Below are 22,425 nucleotides of genomic sequence, written 5' to 3'. Positions count from 1 at the left end.
GACCTAGGGGATTTAAATGACAAGAGTTGCATAGGTAGAGTTGTGTTAAAGTTAGTATTTGAATCCAGATCCTTTAACTCCAAATCCAGTAGTTTTTCCTCTGCCCATAAGGAACAAAAATAAAGTATGTTGACCCTGAAAAGAAAATAATATAGTTTCACAGTCATCAGAATTAATTAATGCTTGAGTGAGAATAAGAATCTAACAAGAAGTCACTGATTGATCATTATTTATGACACGGCACACTAGAAATAAGCTAACACCAGAATACAATTACTCCCTGGTGTGAACTCCATGGGGAGGACACATTAAGATGGAATGAACCCCTAAATGATTGTTCAAATAGAAAAAGTGACAGGCTACCCAAAATGTTGGTCACTTTGAACAGTCATCTTTGTAGCTCTCAAACCTAACCTCTGGTGCGTTAGAGTGACAGTCAGTTTTCTATGAGAAAGGTATAATTAATATGAAGACCAAGGATAGCTTATAGACTTTTGCAGTGTTGCAGGCCTTGCCAGTCAGCACTTACTGCACAGTTTCTTAGAACAAAGAAACAACTGAAGCTTCTTTTAAGCCGGAGGATGGGGATTTGGCATTTTGTCAGTTTCAGCTTATAATGAAAAAACATGAATTAGAGCCTAGTAGTAAAGAAAATCTCTCATAACAAAGCAGCACCTTGTATTATATTTTATAACCTGCTTCTAGGCAATGAAGGCTGTATTTTTCTTTTCTAGTTCATAGGAATTTCTAAGACTCTTGGGCTTCTGAATTCTAATCCCCAGATTACATCCCAGAGAATAGTTTGACTGGACTTGACTTCCCCATCCATAAGCATTGGCTTCCTTTCAGCCATTTTTGGCCTTTTGGAAAACATACATTGCCTGTTTTTTTATGAGGTTTGAGATTTGGAGGGAGCATCTTGTAGGAATCGGCAAATTTAGTCCCAAGCTCAATACTGTTTGTTAATATTTCTCCTGGGATTGCCTTGAAAAGAAGGTCATATGGTAAATGAGGCTTGAATGCCTGAAACATGAGATAGACAACATGTTATCAACTAAAAAGAAAAAGTAGACTTTTAAGATCATATATTGCTTGTTTCCAGGGTCGTGTAATCATTAGCTCTGCTTAAATTGGAGTCTCCTGACTGAACCCAGTGGTCCTTCCATTTTATAATTTCCATAGATTCTCTCTTCTCAGATCCACATTTAGATAGCCTGATCTAAGAAAAGTCCTGAGCGTTCTCTGTTTCCTCATCCCATGTTCCTACTGCTAGATCTGAAGGCATTTTAAAATGATTTCAAGTGAGGGTAGGACAAAGTAACCAATGAATGAATGAATGGAGAGATAAATAAATAAATTCTTGGACAAATTTCAAAATCCACTTGTGGCAAACTCCACTCAGTCTTGTCAGCACTGAGCCGCCTGTGCCCATAGCAGTGCTAAACTCCTTTGGTTATAAGCCCTTACTGGTACTGCTGATTGCTGTAGCTCCTTCCTCTCCCATCTGTCTATTAAAGCTTTAAATCCTGGCACGTTGCTTTTTTTTTTTTAAAGCTTCATGCCTCATTCTCTAATTCCTTTGATGGGAAAAGCTCAGGCCTGGACACACAGATGGGGTTCCTACAACCTAATAAAAACTCCCGGGGCAGCCAGTTGCTATTTATTGTGACCAAGGCCCTAGTGTATTCTTGTGGACTAAGCATATATACAGTGTACTGTTCCAAGATAGGAAAGCAACAAAATTTCCTCATTTGAAGTCACCTGAGAAGGCTTCTAATCTAGCCAATTTCCAAGCAATAATCCTTTCTACAGCTATCCCTGACAGGTAATCCATCTAGTTTCTCATTGAAGAATTCCAGGGAGTGGGAAACCACAACTCCCCCCCAAATAATTGTGTTGTTTACATAATGTAGCTCCACTGATAAGAGCTCAAATATATACTATGTGCTTTAAACTTGTGTAGGAAGACCTCTTTTCCTTTTCTAAAGTTTTTCATAGAAGGTAGAGCTTTCCCTCTAGTTCAGGGGTTTGTAGTCATGTACCCTTCAGCAGTATGGTAAAGCTGATGGGCTTTTTCTCAAAATAGTGTTTTAGAAAGAAACATGCTATATTATAAAGGAAACTAATTATATTGAAATATAGTTTTCAAAATTTTTAAAAATCATGGATCCCAGATTAACATTTTTCTCCTGTTTCTCCCCCCACCCCCCACTGTGTACTTAGAGGAGGATGCCATTGTACAATTTGATCTGTTCACCACAGAGCTCTCATTCTTAACACATAACCAGACTATTTCTTTTTCTGGTCATCACGTATCCTTAAGGTCCTCGTACCACTTTTCACACAAAAGCCAATGTTGGCATTGTCTTAGAGCTATCATGTGCTATTTTATTACCTCTAAGTTACTTTGTTTTTTAAAAAACTTATTCTGAGCTTTAATTATCAGAAAACATTATATTTCAATATGTTCAGAACAGAAAAAGAGAATTTAATTTAATCCAGGAATTCATTCTCTCTCTGCGTCTGTCTCTCTGTCTGTGTCTCTCCATATCTATATTTATATATGTATGTATTTATATTGAATTTTAAAAGAATGTAGGAAATTGAACACATTGGTTCCAAAGCTATTCTCTGGTTTGTATCTCCGTCTGAACCTTATACTTCTTTGAATCACTATAACTACATGTTTAAAAATACATTTCAAGATTTGTAAATCTCTTTATAAACTTTACTTCATTTAAGGTCTACAACAACTCTATGTTGTATGTACTACAAGTATTATTATCCTTCTTTTATACAAAACAGACTCAGAGAAGTAAATTATTTACACATACACATACACACACAGTCTCTGGAGCAGTATTTTATTCTATTTCTTTCTGACTCCATATCTAGCATGCTATGCACTATGCCATGCTGTTTCTAGACATTTTGATTTTTTTGAGGTTCTGTGTTTTTTGAGGTGTTCTCAATCATTTAGTGTCACTGGGAGAACACTGATTTTAAAAAGAGACTTTGTGGCAGCAGCTTTTTATATCATTCAAAGCACCATGTAGTTTTTTCTTATGTAGTTCCTTTTACTCAGTTTTGGATCTAGCTCAGTAGTTCCCTATGAGTGTATTCTAATTTTTATCTATAGTACTATGTGTGTATGTGTGTGTATATATGTATATGTATATGTATATATATATATATATATATATATATGGAAAGCTATACATATTTTTATGCATATATACAACATATATATATATATATATATATATATATATATATATATATAAAGTGAGAGCATGTATATGGACCAACTCAATGTACTGCTGCCAAGCTTACTTTTTAACTACTCTGTTTTCTCATTGTAGATTGTTCAATAATGATAAACCACATTTAAGTGATAACTTTTCAGATTTTACTTTCCTCACAATGGCTCTGTAAAGTCAGTAATGCAATGATCTATGGATGACACAACTGCACCTTAGATAGTTGAAATAATTTCCCAGGATCACAGTTTCTAATAGAGAACCCAGGCCTTCTGACCACAAAAATTATAAGTTCCTTTCACTATACTATGCCGACTCCTATACTATGGAAAATTAATTGATTATAAAAACAATTATATTTCTGTCTGGGGAAGGAAAGAGAAAGGAAGAGATAAGAAGCATCTTGGGGTAGTACAAAAAAGCGCGCTGGACTAGGAATCAGGAATTCTCTTTATTTTCTACTGGACAAATCAATTGGCTCCACAAATGGGCTATGAGACTTCAGGGAATATGGCCCTAGAAACTACAGGGTGAGCTCCTGGAGCTGTTGATTCAGTTCTATTTGCCTTAGTCTTCCACTAGACTGTAAGATCTATGGGGCAAGAACTGTGTTTTATTTAAAATTTACATACAGATTAGGTACTTATTGGATGATTGCTTAATGAATGGCGTGATTTTGGTGAATTTATAAAAATATAAATGCTTCCGAACATGGGAAGCTGTGTTGAATGTGTAAGGCTCCGAGAGGAAGCTCGCCCAGCACAGTCAGGAAGTACAGAGGCCTTGAAGCCCGAGACACCTGTGGGCAGTGCGGCCCACTTGGTGAGCAGAAGCTCTGGTCCCATTGAGATCGCATCATCAGCGGGAGGCCTCCCCTTCTCTAACTGGCCGTGGGTGTGACCTCATAGACCCCATATAAGCAGTGGGGGCCAGGAAGTAGATGGAGTTCAAGGGAGTTGGAGAGGAGTAAGCAGGAGGTCAGTAAGTGCAGGAAAGGGCTGCATGTGAACACGCGGAATAAAGTTACCTTGCGCTTGCGGGCCAAGACAGGCCTCGTGGGCTCTGGGGAACCGCTCAGTGAGGCGGTGGCCAGAGAGCTCTGAAGACCTCGGACTGGGTAAGATTGGGAAAGAACCACCGGGCGAGGCAGTGGTCAGGGGTCGTCTGAAGGCCTGGGCATTAGGCATGACTGATAACCAGTAATCTCTGGGCGGGGGGTTACACGGATGTCTCCACATTTTTGTTTGGTTCAATCTTTTATTCTCTGCACTTTGATGCAATGATGTTTTCTGCTTTTCTCTTGGTAAATCATATATTATATTATATTATTATATAGAATATTATATTATATGGAAATTATATTATATATTATATTATATTATTATATAGAAATTATATTATATATTATATTGTCATATAGAAATTATATTATATTATATAGAAATTATATTTTATATTATATTATTATACAAAATATTATATTATATATAAACTATATTATGTGTTATATTTTATTATACAAAATATTATATTATACACAAACTATATTATGTATTATATTATATTATTATACAAAATATTATATTATATATAAACTATATTATGTATTATATTATATTATTATATAGAACATTATATTGTATTATATTATATAGAAATTATATTATATATTATATTATATTATTATATAGAAATTATATTATATTATATAGAAATTATATATTATATTATCATATAGAAATTATATTATATTATATATCATATTATATTATATTATTATACAAAATTTTATATATAAACTATATTATATTTTATTATGTAAAATATTATATTATATAGAAATTATGTTATATATTATATTATCATATAGAATATTATATAGAAATTATATTATATTATATATTATATTATTATATAAATATATTATTATATAAAATATATATATTTATACAAAATATTATATTATATATAAACTATATTATATATTATATTATATTATTATATAAAATATTATATTATATAGAAATTATGTTATATATTATATTATCATATAGAATATTATATTTATTATATAGAAATTATATTATATTATTATATAAAATATTATATACTATAAATTATATTATTACATAAAATATTATATATAAATTATATTATATTATTATACAAAATATTTTGTATATAGAATATACAAAATATATAGAAATTATATTATATATTATATTATTATTATATATTATATAGAAAACCCCATCAAAATGAATATATATATATATATGTGACAAATATTACCCAAATATGAACTATTATAATATTGTTGTTTTTGATTGCAGGTAGTCATTTATTTCAAGTACTCATACAACAAAATTCCTGTATAACAGAATAATTTGGTTAGTCTTTTGGAATGTATTGAAATAGGATTCAATCTATATATTAGGCCTGCCACAGTTTTGCTATTTTTCATTTCTACAGGTCAATAAATATGCCTTGATAGTAAAGCCGGTGAAATCAATATTTTTTGCTGTAATAAAGCAACAGCAACAATAAATTCTGACCACATATATTTTATCATAAATGTAACTATTTGAAATGCCCTCAAATGTATATCACCAACACAATGCCATGAACACAATTGTAATGAGAGAAAAAACCTGGAACATTTATAACCCCATATTTTACCTCCTTGATTAATTCTCTCATGTTTCCACAGCAAACCCAATATTTATTGCACTCACCAGATAAACATAAAGATCTCAGAATATGAAATCTGTCAAGAAATCATAGTCGATTTCCCAAGGTTCTAGGTGAACTTGCATCTAACCTCTGCTTTTCTTCCTGTAGGTACACTTTAAGGCATGTCTGAAAATGCCTTTAAATTATTATAATCAGACTATTCAGTTCACATTGTTTTGGTGAGGAAAGTTCTTTGTAAGCTATCTATGTATATGTGTGCTCCTGAAAATGTGTGTGTGTGTGTAAACTAGCTGTATAAAATACATGTTGTTCTTAAAATATGCCTACAAATGAATATTATTCTGCATGCTATCACCCACCTTATTATGAACAATATATACCTTTCCTTTTTTTATTTTTTTTCCTATTCCAAATAATTTAATAAGAGTTTTCTTCAAGGCATTTGAAACACCCGTTTGTGAGAATGAATTCAATTGGAGAGAGAGAATACAGAATACAGGTAGCCATGGGGCTAATGCATTTTCTTCATTTGGGGCAAGATCTGAGAGTTCACTGTTTTCTTATCAGCCTTGGACTGCTCTGTAATCTTACATTTCTCTTTTTCTCTGCCAAAAATCTCTCCTTCTGGATGTCCAGGTTTGCAGAGCCTCTTCTTGAAGTAAGCTTCAGTAGGATGATTGGGAATTTTACATCCAAAAGATTAATCCTGGTCGAGGTCACAGTGACAAATTTCTGGCTGGTCCTTCACAGAGGAATAGGGTTGATGGTCAGGAGCAAGCCACTAGCCAGCTTGCTTCAGGACAAGCACTCACTTGCTCCTGTGATGAACAGGATCATAGCCATGCTTGGGAGATGCTCGTTCCAAGGTTCCTCACATGCTGGCTGGAGGTGTTTTTTGCCAGGACTTAGCAGCTTTCTAGGCACATTCTCCACAGGGTAATACCCAGGCATTTTGCAGATCCTTACCACATGGGTTCTTACATTCTTGTCACCCCTTGCTGGCTTTGAAATAGTAGTAGGCACCTTCTCTCTCTCCTTCCTTTTAATTCACGTTTTTGGTGCAGTGCATTTCATTTCTCCTTGTACTTGGCTCTCTTGGAATACATTGCAGACCTTAAATATTTACCACTCCCTCAGGTCAGGATTGGGTTCCATCTACAATGCTTTTAAGGCTATTTTCATCACCTTTTCAGTTGCATCTTCCTTTTTGTTCTTCTTTTACTTTTTGATCTTCTTTTCTTTGGATTCCTTTTGGATTTTTTTGTCTTCCATCTTGAGAGAAGGCAAAAAAGCATATCATGCCTTTCTTAATGCAGCCCAAGTGCCTTCTGATGATTCTAGATGCTACAGTTACCTATCTTATGAAAAGATGGAATTTGTGAAAGTTATCACTACCTTTTCTGCCAATCAATCAACAAGCTTTATTAAAGCATATGTGAGGTGCTATGGTGAACACTGAAGATCATAAGACAAAAAGAAAACAAGCTTGGCTTCCAGATTTATCTGATAGTTTTTTTTCTAGTTACATCTAGAAAGGTATAACATTCTATGAATGTACATAATTATTGTGAGTAAACATTTTGGGTTGTGTTTAAAAGACCCATAACATGTCAGATACACAACTAACTCTTTATGTTAATGTATATGATTACATTTATATTAGTAACTATTTGAGATCATAAGATTTAGAGTCAAACCAGGACTATGGAGATTATTCAGTTTAATCCTCTCAATTTACAAAGAATATATAGTCAGTAAAGTTGAGTTTTTTAAGTAAAAATAAAAAGAAAATTTAATTTTATGTTTCACAAAGAAACACAGAAAGTTTTGAACTTTATCAAGTTTGAAAAAAAATTTTAAATCTCTTTAATGAAGTATTATAATCACTAAGCTATTCCTTCTGAAAAGCTCTCATTTATGAAAAATTAAATGTATCTGAAAGGTATTGAACTGATCTTTAAATCAGCAGTATTTGGGGACAGAAATAAATGTTTCTCACACAAGTAGCTTTGCTAAAACAGATTTTATGTGAAGATGGAAACTGGCCACAAAGTACTAAAGTGAAGTTTAGTTAAGCACCAGAGCAGAGAATATTTCTTTGGGTTGTAATATATATTTATTTAATATATGTATTTATAATGTAAAGAATCTTTCATAAAACTGTGCTAAAGAAAAGGGAATACTTAAAAAAGTAAAAAGCAAAGTTTTCTTTGGCCTCCATTTCTGATTCATATAAGCACAGACAAGAATAGTAGATATCCCCTAAAACTGGTCCATGACTTTTCCTTTTGCAGTTTATGTCTCTGGAATTCTTTATTATATGTGTGTGTATGTATATATACATATGTATATATTCTATATATAATATTCTATATAAAGTGACTTAGGAGTCAACATTAAAGTTCAACATCAGGGCAATTTACAAAAATCCTGACAGACCTCTCTCAATTGTCATCTGAATACCATGAGCATTGATTTTGACTGAAAGGATCTCAGTTTAGATCTAGTTTTGCTGTATTTACACTTTCCTTGTCGCCTAAGGCAAGTCATTTAACTTATCTGAGGCCCCAGTTTCCTCATCTGAAATATGAAGGGCTTAGACTCAATGACTTTTAAGAGATCTCTTCCATATCTAAATTTATGCTCTTTCATGATACATGGCAAACTCACTAACATAGTGATTGCACAATATAGGAAAATCTCTGAAATTTAGATGCTATCTGGTTTTAATTAATACATAAGTAAATGATAATGATAATTTAATAAATTACGACCTATGGAATATGAATATTAGAGTTGGAAGGGACCTTTGAGATCATCTGAGCTACTTTTTCTCATTTTATAGATGTAAAAACTGAAGTCTAAAGAAGTTAATCACAGAAGCAGAATTGAAAGTAGAACCTCAATTTTGTTTTTACTGTGATCAATGCTCTTTCCACTGTAATCAGGCTCCTTCTTCTAATTGCTCTTACATTATTTTATGAGTGTTGGTCTCCTAATTGCTTGGGGCTGGAGTTCTCATGTCTTTTTTGTGCTATAGACCTCTTTGTCATTCTAGTGAAACTTGTGGGTCCTTTTTTTAGAATAATGTTTTTCAATGCATGGGAAAAAACACATAGAGTTACAAAGGTAATTCATTTCCTTTGTGTGGATGTATGAAATCATGGATCTATATTTATGCATAGAGATAGATATATAGTATAGATATAAATGTAGGTATGCATAGATATAATTACAGGTATAGATAGATTCTATATATCACAACTTCACAGACCCTAGGTTAAGAATTCCTAGCTTATAAGTGAGAATTGTGTCTCACTTGTTTCTTTTCCCTCACAGTGCCTAATATAGTATTATAATAAATAAACATGTTGATTTGCTTAAGACCTAGTTTGGCAGCAATTTCAGTATTCCAATTAGGTAGAAGTTGAGTAAGTGAATTTTCTGTAGCGTAGGGTGGAGATCTTGCTTTTCACAGCTCCTGATAGGATAATCTATCACTAGACAATCGTAGGAAGAAGAAAAAAAATGAATATATATTGTATATGGTTGGGAAGGAAGGTAAAGTAGGGAAGCGTAAGTCTGAATAAGATTCTGCACCAATCCTCTGCTGCCACTCAAATCCATAAAAAAAAGACTTAGTAGGTTGGGAGGATGCTTAGGGATGGGGAGGATACCTTGACGTAGCCTTCCAAGCTATACCTGAGACTTAGGAGGGTTGTAAGTGATCTGGCCACCTCAGGGAGTGGTGCAAGCCAGAGTCTGTTGTTGGATACGTGCAACTTGGATGATGGGTCGAGGAACCTATATCATAGGAAGGCAGAGGACCAAGTTAAGGCCATTAAGAATCTGGACTAAAAAAAAAAATAAAAAGACATTTTATAATTCATACTCAAATGCAACTCCTCTGGGTAAATACTGGTAGTAATAGAGCCATAATGTCAAATTTAACAGATCTTGCTTCCCACAAGCCAGCTATAACTGCCCTGCTTACTCTCATCTTAATATAAATAAGCTCCTTTTTTATGGGTATACCCTTAAAGAAATATAATTTTATTCCTCTTAACTACATATAGTAACTTGAACCAGCTTGATAAAAAGGTTGCTTAATAGAGGTCCTTTAGAGAGACATTATTTAAAGAGTAGACAAGAATGGTTTGTAATTAGCATGTTTTTGATTTATATGTGAATAGATGCTGCTACAGGTACTAGAAAACATTTTGCTTTATTAAGCCATTCCCTATAGCTCTCTGCAATCTTGTTTGCTTAACTTATTTAGCAAAAACCTTTCTTCTTAAAGAAAAGGTAAATTTAGTCTAGTCCTTGTGCAAGAATCCAGGATCCTAACTCTCCCTTAATGTTTTGTTCAATATCTTCGTCTTAGAATTCCTATACAGCTTAAATTGTTTTCTTTTTCTACTGAACCTGAATTCATTTACAAGTCAATTCTAAATCACAAAGAGGGGGTGATAACTGTGAGTTGTTGGGTTAGATTTCTGTGTAAAAATACGTATTTTATTTTCTCACAACTCGACCTCGTGCAATACTTCTGAGATATCTCAAGTCAAATTCCCACAAGACACATTTCCCATAGTTGTTCAAGTAGAGGGGATGCTCATTCTTTCTCAAGGTTACTTTTGTTAATATTGTCAAGGAAATGCTCCAAAAAAAGAATTAACATGTTAACTTCTGGCATGCTTTTCTCATCAGACAAAGAGGGGCACAACTAAAGCTATTCCCTGGAAGGAATATTCACCCAATAATCAGAAATCCTAATTGTTCTGTTGGAAGTCAATACAAAACTTTATGGAAGACAGTAGCAATTGACAACTGTTGTGATCAATTTGTGAACACAGAAATGAATTAGTACAGCTGTTATTGATCATTATAATTATAGAACACATACAATAATTGACCATGGTTATATGTAGGAATCATGACTTTCTTGGCTGCTCACACCAGAGGGATGCAGCTGGAAACCACTCTACTGAGATTAGCCTTGTCTGTTTGTATTAATCTCAAACATATGGCTTCAAGGGCAAACTTAAAGAATTTTCTAATTGAAGCTCAAAGGACTTATTCTCATTTTAAAACTCTTTCCTGAGACATCATTGATTGAAATTATTTTCCCCTCAGTATGATTCTATTGCCAAATAGTTTCATCAGAATAAGAAAATGGCAACTGAAATCCACAATAATTTGGAGTAAGGGCCAAATTCAATTAAAAAACAGTCAAATCCCATATGGAAACATAAGCCATATAAATCTATTTTAATTGTGAGCTATGACACTTATCTGGTCGTGTTTATTTTGAATGTTGGTGCCAAAGTTGGAGTTGGATCCAGAACTCAAGCTCTATAGATCTAATGATTAATCCAGGTATCCAATGAATCCCTTAATTCATTTCTTAATTAGGTCTCTCAGAACTCCAGGGTTCCCTGTTTACAGTTCTGAAAATCTTTCTTATAAAGGTAGGACATATGTAAACATTTTATTTTGAAATTTTGTGTCTTTAGTCTAGAATTAAAGATACCCCAAAGTCCCAAATTGCCTTTCCAATTATATTGTTGATACTCTTTTCTGTTTAATGAATTAGTCATGTTCATTGCTTCATGATCCTATTTGCAGTTTTTTTTTTTTTTGGCAGAGATACTGGAGTGGTTTGCCATTTCCTTCTCCAGTCCATTTTTAGAGAGGAGGAAACTAAGGCAAACAGGGTTAAGTGACTTGCCTAGGGTTACACAGCTAGTAAATGGCTGCTGGCTCAACCTCCTAACCTTGCCTTGGTAGTAGTGGTTCTCAATGCCTGGGCTACATTCCTTCCTTATCTTTATCTCAGAAACTTTATCATTTTTCAAGGCTGTGTTCAAATATCTATCTCTTCCTCTAGGAAGTTTCCCTTAATTTCCTATGGTTGTTATTGCTCCTCCTTACTCAGATTACTTTGTATCTGTGTAGATGAGCTTTCTCCCCGTAGCATGTTATCTGCTTTGAAGATTCTGTAAATATAGCAAGGTGCTTTACATATAACAAATATTGAATTGAACTGAACTACCATTAAAAATTCACACCAGATAAAAAAAGATTGCTGGGATTTGAGTATGGCCAAAATATTTTCTTTGTTCCCCCTGTCTTATTTATTACACTAGGAGTTCAATTCAACAAGTTTAAGTCATCTAATTTTTTCAAATAACTATTTTGTACCGTGTGCTAGGGATACAAAAATAAATGTGACTCACAATTGAGTTTTCAAAAATAATATAGTAGACATGTTTGCAGAATGTCATTTCCTTCAGTATTTTGGGTGAAGAGAGCCTTGCTTCCTTAGTAGAGATTCTATAGTATATGCTTCTGAGAATATTATGCTTGATCACAGCTTGGTGTGCTGCATGTGGTAAGGACTCCGGTGGTAGAGAAGGCACTACAAGGCAGGAAGTTTTTTTTTAATGGGGCTGTAAGGAGTTAGAAATAGAGCCTGCCACAAAAAAGACAATACTGAGCTGTGGTCAGGTAAGTGACCTGGAATGGTCTGGCCATGGCATTTCTGGTCATAGCAGCCATGAGACCTCAGAGGTAAAATAAAAGATTTAGACCATCCTCCATTTTTCTACAAGAGATTCTTGGGAAAGAAAATCTAAAAGGCAGATTTTAATGTATTCTAAGTGTTCATCACTGGGGCTGTGAATTCTGAAGTGATGCTGTGCTTTTCCCATTATCCCAAGGGATGAGAGGGAATCAAAGAGGAATTAGCTTATAATTCCCCTGAAAGGGTAGAAGATTGAACTCTTGTATACAGGTACATAGAATGTTCCACTTTTTGGTGACTTTCCTTGTTATTTATATTGTTTTATGTCTTAATTAAATGCTTTTGCTATTGGATTTTTGTGTCACTTACATGTTCTCATAAGAGACAATGGTAGCATTAGATGGGATCGGGGTTGTCATTTGAATAAGTCTTCAAAACACCCTCCTTTACTTACATTGAACCTGTGAGCAGATTATAATAATTATAATATTTATATGCTATATAACACTTATATAATATATATCTTGCATACATATAAGTTATATAATACTTATAAAATATATAACTTACATATATATAATACTTATAATATATAACATGTACATAGAAGTTATATAATACTTATATATTATACTTATATAACTCTTTAAAATTTATATAGTACTTTTCCTTCTAAAAGCAAGTACTTCTATAAGAATGATAGGAAAGATATGAATTATTATTCCCATTTTCCAAATAGGTATACTGAAGGTCAGAAAACAAAAATTAGTTGCCCAACATCTCACAGAAGTAGGACTTAAACCCACGTTTAAAGTCAAAGTTCAAGTACCTTTCCATTACTCTATGTTAACTCTAATAATAGAATTCACATTTATATAACACCTTGTAAAATAGTTTTCTCATGAGAAACAACTAGTTTAGCAGGAGGGAGAAGACATCTGTATAGATAATTATAATACAGAAAAGAGTGTGATGCATGAAAAGGAGAGTTACAGGCAAAGCACTTTGGCAAATTTGAGGAAGCAGGTAGTATTTGTATCCAGGAGTTAATGATGTGAGAGGAGACTGAGTTAGGATTAAAAGAAGGCAGAGTGAAGAGAGTGGAGAGAGGAAGGATTTCACAAGTCAGAGAGAGAGGTTAGGAAATATTATAAGCATCAGGGATAATGGAAGTGTTCAAAAATATGGGGATAGAAGATGACAGAATAAAGAATAGTTCAATTTCACTGGAAGGTGGAATACATGAAGAGGAATAGTATGATAAGTCTGGAAGTGTAAGTTGGAGCCAAATTGTGGAAGTCTTTATATGCTCCTGCATCAAGAGTTTATACTTTATTGGGAAGACAATGGGAGAACTAATGAGGATTTTGAAAACTTCTGTGGGGAAAGAAGACAGATTAAAAAAATGACTGACTCTATACTCTAAACATAGCATTTTTTTCTGTTAATTTTTTTTACCAGAATTTATAATATGATTACATTGCTAATGTCCTTAGACTTTCCTTGATTTATCTAAGGGGAAATATGTAAAAAAAATTCTTTTAAAATCTTGAATTAATATTTTATTCTCTCAAGCTACATAACACTGGGCCAGGTTAATGGACAAGTATGATTAAGATGCATTATTTTTGTTATCCAAGAATAAAAACAATTTTTAAAAAATTTAGCCTATCACATAGTAAAATATTTATCCTTATTGTGCATGTGCTAGATAAGGAGAATAGAAAGTGATTCAGCTTTAATGTTGACTATGCTCAATGATCAATTCTATTGATAAATTCAAGTGCATTTCTTCAGAGTTCCCATTTCATGAATATTCAGAAATGAAAACTTTAAGGCTACTGCAGCCTAATCTTTTAACTATATATTACCATGCTGGCTGAATTCAGGTTATGTAATCTCACAATATATTACTAAGAGTTGCTGTGTAATCTTCTTCCTTGGCAGTTAAAAAAAAAAAAAGCTTATCTCTTAACCACTTTGGATGTGGGCCAGCCTAAAGGTAGAGACTAGATGAACAGCCTCTTACTATAATTTTGGGATTAAATTTTTGCTGTTCACATCAGAGCTAGGAACACTAGTTTCAAGTCTCATTTCCTATACATACGCTGTGTGACTCTGATCAAGTCATTTAAACTTAGTGTTCTAAGAAAGTCTTTAAAACTATAAATTTTAAAGAAAATACCAGTCTATATTCATAGTAGAATTTTTCTTTATCTGGGAGTCCTCTATATCAATAAAATTGTAGATCTATTCCCATTCCCTAATCTGATTGTGTTTATCCTCATGAGTGATATGGCTTGGCAATGAGAGGATTCTGGGTTCATTCCCTAGTTCAGCAACTTAACTGTTTATGACCTTGCACTAGTTACAAAATGTTTAATCTGTAAAATGAAAAGAGGAGGGGCAGCTCTAAAACTTTGATGACAGGTAAGAAGAACTGTAGTTTTTTTCCCCTTGACACAAACTAGCTAATCTGATTACAGATTACTCTGGACAAAGGGACTGCTTAATAAATACTTTCAAGGCCCTGGAATCCAAGATAGCTAGTTTGATTTATCCGGATTACATGATTATCTGAAGTTTCTTTGATTATTTTTGTGACTAGGAAGAATGAAGTTACCACCTCACTTTGTGAATTTGAAATGAGCCACAGGTTATGGATGACAAAACAGTTATGTGTATCAGTGTAAGGTACATGTTGATCTAGATCCCATTCCACTATCTCCAGAGTTAGCACAAAAGACCTTTTTCCGATCTCCTTTGACCCCAGAAGAAGGTTTTGCCTTTTGCACACTGCCTGTATACATTCTGCCTTTACTTCCTACCTACCAAAAAGAAGGCCTAATATAATTTGTATTTAAATGACTGATTTAATATCTCTTCAGTCTTGACCTTTTTCACACTGAAAACTGCAGTTCTCAAATTTAGTACATGTCCTGCCTTAGCTGGAAAAATATGGAATTATTGATCTAGAATTGGAAGAAAGTTCAGAGATTGTATGGTTCTAAGTTCCTTCTTTCACAGAGGAGAAAACAAACACTAGGAAGTATAGTAATTTGCCTAACATCACATCAAACTGAAATTGTGATTAGACCCCAGATCTTTTGATATGGAATCCAGTCTTCTTTCTTTTCCACTATATGTCTCTTATTCCAAGAACTATTTATCTTATTTGCAGTCATACTTATAGACACATATACATATATGTGAAATATATGTGTCTACACACATATATTTATCATATATATGCATATATATTTCATGTGTTTATATATTTGCATGTATGCACCCCCATACCTATATGTGTGTATGTATAGATAAATGTCTGTACACATACATACACACCCACATATATGCTTATAGGAAAACACCATTTTTGGCTCCAAGAGTGGAGCCAAATATCACATGGATATGTGATATTAATTATATGGGGAGGGGGAGAGAGGAGAAAATACATAAAGAATATGAGACAGAAGAAATCCCGGTAATATGATGTTCATTTGGTTAGCAACCAAAGGTTTTTTGAAAGGCTTATGAGCAACATATACCTTCTCAGCAGTATGTATGAAATTTAAGACAGTATGAATTGCATTTTGAAACTGTTGGCCACTTTAGGTGGCCAAGTGGAGAGGGTCATTGCTGGATTCAGAATCAGAATGTTTGGCTTTTAAACCCTGCCACAGACATTTAATGAGCTGTGTGATTCTGTGCAATTCACTTAATAATTCTCAGACTCAAGTACCTTCATCTGTAAAATGGGACTAATAATAGCACCTTCTTCACAGTATTGTTGTCAGAATTAAATGAGATAACATGTTAAGCATTTAATAAACCTTGAGAATTCTCTGTAAATTTTAGATGTTAACTAGATAGTGACTCACAGTAAAACAACTTTGGAACCTCCAAAACAGTTTACTTTTCTCTTTGAATTGACCTGTAAATTCAAATTGTTAAATGTTAAATAAAAACAAGTAAAAATATAATTTTTATGTAATTAAAATGTAAATATATATTGATTTATGTATTTTATTTTATTATATATTTTGCTTTAAGAAAACATAAATATTTATAAAAATATAAATAAGCCAATACTGGCTTTTAATTAAATAGCCAGTTAGATAGCTGGTCATTTTTGTTTATATGATGACTAAATTCACTTTTTCAGCCAATTCAATCTATTAATGACTAATTGTGCTGGGCACTGCAGTGTGCTAATGATGCAATGACAAAAATAAATCACTACCTATATTCAAGTATCTTACATTCTACTAAGCAAAAAAACCCAAAATAATAAAACATGTACACGGACAAATATATGCAGCATATATGCAGTGCAAATTTAAAATAATTTGAAGGGGTTGAGAGATCACTAATAAATGGGAGGGAGTTTCATCAGAAAAGGCCTTCTTTACGAGATGGCATATGATCTGAGCTTTGAAGGAAGCTGGAGATTTTGTAAGACAAATAAGGAAAAAGAGCAATCCATTAATGGGAGAGAGCTTGTGCAAAGACATGAAAGCAGGAGAGGAACAACCATTTACAGAGGACAGGGGAGTTAGCATAAGGCCAGTTTGGAAAGATAGATTGGGGACATGTTATGAAGGTCTTTGGATGCACACAGAAGAGGTTTATCCTAGAGGCAATAAAGCATAACTGAAGCTTCTGGAACAGTAGAGTTCATGGTCAAACATGTGCTTTAGGAATATTAATTTGTCAGCTTTGTAACCAATGGATTGGAGAGCCTAGAGGCAGGGAGATGAATGAAGAAATTATTGCAATATTCTAGACAAGAGAATGGTGTAGGGCTGAATGAGATGGAGAGAAAGGGGATGGTTGTAAAAGATGTTGTGCAGGTAGAATCCACAGCCATTGATTGGCAGTTGTTTGGGCGGTACAAGGATATAGACAGCAAAGATGCATTTTAATGCTAAATTGTTATGTGTTTATGGTATATAACTTCACAAGACTGTACCAATATTGTTGATGATATATTGTTAAAACCTTGCCTTTCTAAAAGCTAGTTGTAACCTGTAAGTAACACAAATTACTGAAAAGTTGAAAGGAATTACAAGGAACTAATGTTGTTTATTATTGAAATTGATGTATTGTTGCCAAAATAGCAGGAACCAATATATGAATGTTGTGATTTTAAAATATTCCCTAAGTAAACAGAAGCATATTGGAACTTAGGCAAAAGTAGGAGTATCAGAATTAAAATGAGAAGAAAAAAAAATGTAACTACACTTTTTGAAATCCTGAATGGTGAAGTTCTTATCATAGCAAAAAAAAAAAAAGTCTTTTAGGCAAAATAATAATACTACTACTCACAAAGCTACTTGGAAGTAAATGTCTAAGAAGGCACATAACAGGAAGAAGGCTAACAGTGAGTAAACTGCCAAAAGAAGAGGAGAGACCAAGTAATTTAATTAGTAAATGTGGTGTAGTTATCCCTTCCACATTGTAACTTTCCCAATCACAATTGCAATGTATCATGGGTCAGCATAAGAAATTAAATGGGAATTTCTTGGAAGTTTTGTAGAAGCTCCAGGACAACATATAATGATCAGCAGGTATCACAGAAAAAAGTATAGAAACTTAGAAATGTGTAAATATGTGTATTGTATTGTATAATATTAACATATTTTATCTTTTAATACCATAATAATTCAGACTTCTTGTCTGATATGAAGGGAGGGCCAAAAATTTTATACGTATTTTTCAGATTGCAAGAGCACTACCCCACTACCTCTCACAGTGTGAAAGGGATAATTATATTTGACTTCAATTTATATGTTTGGGTTGGAAAAACCTATCTTATAGAAGCTATTATCTTTTTTCTAAATGTGAGATATAAGGAAAGTTAATCATTCAGGTCCTAATTATCCCTTTCCACTAAATTTTAACTTAAAAAAATTACCCCTTAATCAAATCTTGTCTTTTTCTTAGGGCACATATAGAATGTTAGAGCTAGAAGGATCTTTAGAAGTCAGTTCATCTAGCAACTCCATTTTAGAGAAAGGGACAAAAAGCTTATAAATAGAAAGACCTAAAATGACACAATGGAATAAATACCTTCTTTTTTCATCTCCTTTTTTGGGTCACACCCTTCATTCTTCATTCCAGAATGCACTGAAACAATAAGATTATAGTGTGGCGAGATGAACGTCATCTGGTATAACATACCTGCCCAAGATAAAAAATTAGTTACATGTCAGTGCTAAGACCAGGTGCATACACCTAGAACATGAGATGGGTGTATTGGAGTATGTTGGCTGTGCTGTCCCATGCTCTGTGCACACCTGTGCTTCTGATTCCAACCATATCCAATGCTATTTCTTAACACTATTAATGCTGAGCACTTTCTGCTTTGCTCTTTCTCCATGTGATTTCAGAAAGAAATTATTTCAGCTTTTATAATATGTAGTGTGTATGCAGAGAATAATCTCTCATATTTAAGCCTGCTTCTAAGTCTCTCCAGCTAACTCCTGGCTCCCAACCAATCTTTGAAGCTCAGCATTTATGAGAAAATTACTTTGTTAAAGAATATTAAAGAATGTCCATGAAATAGGATGCTGTGGTGGCAGTGTCAAAATTATCCTTCACAATCAGCCAGAAATTTAGATAAGATGGCGGTTAGTAGTCAATCCCTCTCTCCGGCTTTGCTTCCTTAGATTGTGTTCTTAGATTTTTCTCATCTAAAGGTATGATTATTCTATTTATGATTTATAGACCTGTCTGACTAGCTACTCTACTTCCCATCTCTTGTCAGCCAACTGCCATTGAAAACCTCTGTACAAGTCATAACCTTAGTAAGCTGTTTAATTAAATTAAAGTTTGATAAAGTGCAAGCAATCAACATATAAGTCCTCATATCTTATCTCTCCCTTACCTCACAGAATCTTCATGCCTGACCCTACAGGGTAAAAGAAATAGAAAGAAAGTTTATATACTTAGTGCAGTTCCCCTGTCTCCCAATGGGCATGGAAAGGGTTGACAAGTTACTCATGACAGTCAGCAACGTCTGGGAACTATAGTTTTTTCCTGGCTCAAACAGCTGTAGAAATTTTACCTGGTGCATATGCAGGCTGCATTTACTGTTCTGTTATTGGAATGACTGGGAAGAAACTGATCTGACATGGTGTGATCACTGTGAATCTGGCTCAAATTATCTCAACACTATTACTATAGGAGGGGCTATGAAATGTCCTTTCTTGATTCTGAGAAAAGGTTGTGCCTGTGGCAGCAAACTTTCCCCTTCTCTACGCCTTAATTTCCTTGCTTTAAAAGTCTTTTACCCCAGTGATATCCCCACTCAAACCTTTGGGAAATCAGTTCCAGGATTTATTTACTCTATACCCCAAAGCCTTCTGGGAGTTATACTCCCTGGGAAAGAGCATTCAAGTTCTTAAATTCGCTACACCTATTATCTACTCCAGCATTCTTAAGACCTTTCAAACCAACATTTCCACTTCCCCCCCCCCCCATCTATGAACATTTTGAAACACATTTAAACAGAACAGTTTTTAGAAAGATATATGCTAAGTTTTTTTTTTTCATCACTAGTCTGCTCACTGATGTTAATTGTGAACAATAACTGACAAGAATCAGCTGTGTAAGAGAAATGGTCTGATGGGGCAGAAAATGTATTGGATTTGAAATCAGGAGAATGTGATTGTGCTGCGTTCACTCCACTGATTTGCTGTGTGAATTAGGGTGAAACATTTCACTTCTTTGTTCCTCTGCTTCCTCACCAGTAAAATAAAGTATTCGAATTAGATTAGGGGTTCCTAATCTGGGATCTACAAACTCCCCAAAGAGTTAATGGATAATTTTCAGGTGAACTGTGAAATTAGAGGGGAAAATATGTACCTTTCTAAAACTATACTCTGAAATTTAGCATTTTCTTAAATTATGTATTAAAAAAATAAAACAAACACCATAACATTCCCAGAAGGGTTTTGTAAGTTTCACCATACTGCCAAAGGAGTCTATGACAAAAAGAAGCATAAGAGCCAATGGACTCAAGAGCATTTTTCTAGGTTTTTTTTTAAATGTCAATAGTGTCCAGAACAATGCTTGTTGAATGAATGTTTATTGAATGAATGATTCTATATTGGCTCTTAGTCATTTGTATTTCTGCAATAAGGAAGCAAGCATAAGCAAAAAGTGCATATGTATCTATAACATATTGTGTGTTTATCTTTTTTTTTAAGGAAAAAAGTGGGGAGCAAGCTTTAGAGTTTCACATTGATGTAGCCAGAACAGATGGAGATGGGTCTGTCCCATTAGAATAATTTATCATTATCACTTGTAATGAATGCCAAAATCCTCATAATCAGGAAGAAACATACATATGTATGCCATAACCAGTCTTTTATATTACGTACATTTTAAAACTGTTTTGCTCTGCTAAGAAAAATTCTTTCAGGGTTCCAGTGCGTTGAAGAAGGAACTGTTGAAGTAACAAGTATCAGACCTTTATCTAATGTCTATTTCAACAGGGCCCTGCTATAACAGATTCTGTAGTTCACACTTTTTTTAAACCCTGTCCTCAATATGTTATCAACCCATGACCTTATACTGACTTCAGTGATGATTGATTATTTATTATTATTAGTCAGATTTTAAGTGCTGACCCCTGAAATGTTGTTTCTATTGGCAGCTGTTCTAAGGCTTATAGGTGTTTTGACTAATTCGCTGAGAAAACTAGCACCACAATAAATTACAGTTTAAAAAATGTTGCTATGAAATAATGGGAAAGATTGTGTACTCAAGACTTGATAAGCCGTAGTACTTAGAAATTCTTTACATGGGAAAGCAAAATAGAAAACTAGTGTGATTCTCAAGCTTGAACACTTGGACTTAGAAAAAGCTGCATCCAATATAAAAGCATTATGGTATCTTTGTTTTCCTGACCCTGAGATTTTTTGGCTCTGAAAAGTGAATCAGTACCAACTGTATGTCTAATTACATACGTTTTTGTGCTCAAAGAACTTTCTCAAAAATATTTCATTCTTTCAATGGAAGTACCTTGAATGTTAATTCTTGCTACAACAGCCATTGTTTGTAAGACCTCTTCAGAGATATCTGCAAAGAGAACTGAAGTGTATGTACCTTGTCAGCCAGTCTGCACCAGTGCTTGAGTCCTTAGTGAGCACATAAAGAGTTATAAAAGAAAAAAAAAAAAAAAAAGACATGGTCTCTGCCTTTAGAAGCTTACAGTCCAGCTATAGAGCTTATAAGCCAAGAAGCCATATGATATGGTGAGTAGGGGCAGCTAGGTGGTGCAATGGAGCACTGTGGTGCACTCCACCTGGAGTCAGGATAAACCTGAATTCAAATTCAACCCTGGACATTATTAGCTGCGTGATTTTGGGAAAGTCATTTAACCCCCATTTGCCTCAGTCTCCTTAAAATAAGCACTTCCCACAGTTGTTTTGAAAAGTCAAATGAATTGGTAACTGTAAAGTATTTTGCATAGTGCCTGTACCTAAAGCCAGGAAGTCCTGATATCAAACTTGCCACTCAAGTATATTATCTTGAACATGTCACTTCATCTCTGTGTGCCTCATTTTCCTTCATCTGCAAGATGGATGGATTGGACTTAGTGGCCTCTAAAGTCTATCCCCTACAAGATTAGTATGAGGAAAATGCACTACTATATGAGTGCATTATGTTAAAATTATTATTTATAGAATTTAAAATTTTAGCAAGGTGGTAAATTTAGTTTCCACTCTCCCTGAAAATAATTACAAAGTATCTTCTCTTTAGTTACACTAAAATTTTTTTTCCAACATTATCTTTCATGGAGGTAACCTTGGGTTCTTGAACACAGGGCCAGTAAAAGGCAAGCTGTGGCAAAACATGCAGGGTTAAAATACTTTTTTTGAGTGTGGTTCTAGTGATGGACTATCCATGAGTCATCTGAGAAGCAGCCTTACT

At 33.9% G+C, this 22,425-nt stretch overlaps 1 protein-coding gene and 1 pseudogene across 2 annotated transcripts in view; one reads left to right on the top strand and one right to left on the bottom strand.

The window, feature by feature from the left end:
- SPATS2L (spermatogenesis associated serine rich 2 like) overlaps positions 1-22,425 on the top strand; it is a 226,332-nt gene that overhangs the window by 22,273 nt on the left and 181,634 nt on the right. Inside the window, exon 1 of one of the 2 annotated variants that reach the window (XM_031960225.1) lies at positions 4,066-4,377. The exons of the other annotated variant lie outside the window; for it this stretch is intronic. The gene's annotated coding sequence lies outside the window, so the exon portion shown is untranslated. Of the gene's footprint in view, positions 1-4,065; positions 4,378-22,425 lie in introns of those variants that run through there. 2 annotated transcript variants of the gene reach the window in all.
- On the bottom strand, positions 6,388-7,275 carry LOC111719778 (annotated as a pseudogene).

Source organism: Sarcophilus harrisii, chromosome 3 (genome assembly GCF_902635505.1).
Source record: "Sarcophilus harrisii chromosome 3, mSarHar1.11, whole genome shotgun sequence".
Taxonomy (NCBI): Eukaryota; Metazoa; Chordata; class Mammalia; order Dasyuromorphia; family Dasyuridae; genus Sarcophilus; species Sarcophilus harrisii.
The sequence above is the reverse complement of the archived record's forward strand: the minus strand, read 5'-3'. Positions and strand labels throughout refer to the sequence as shown.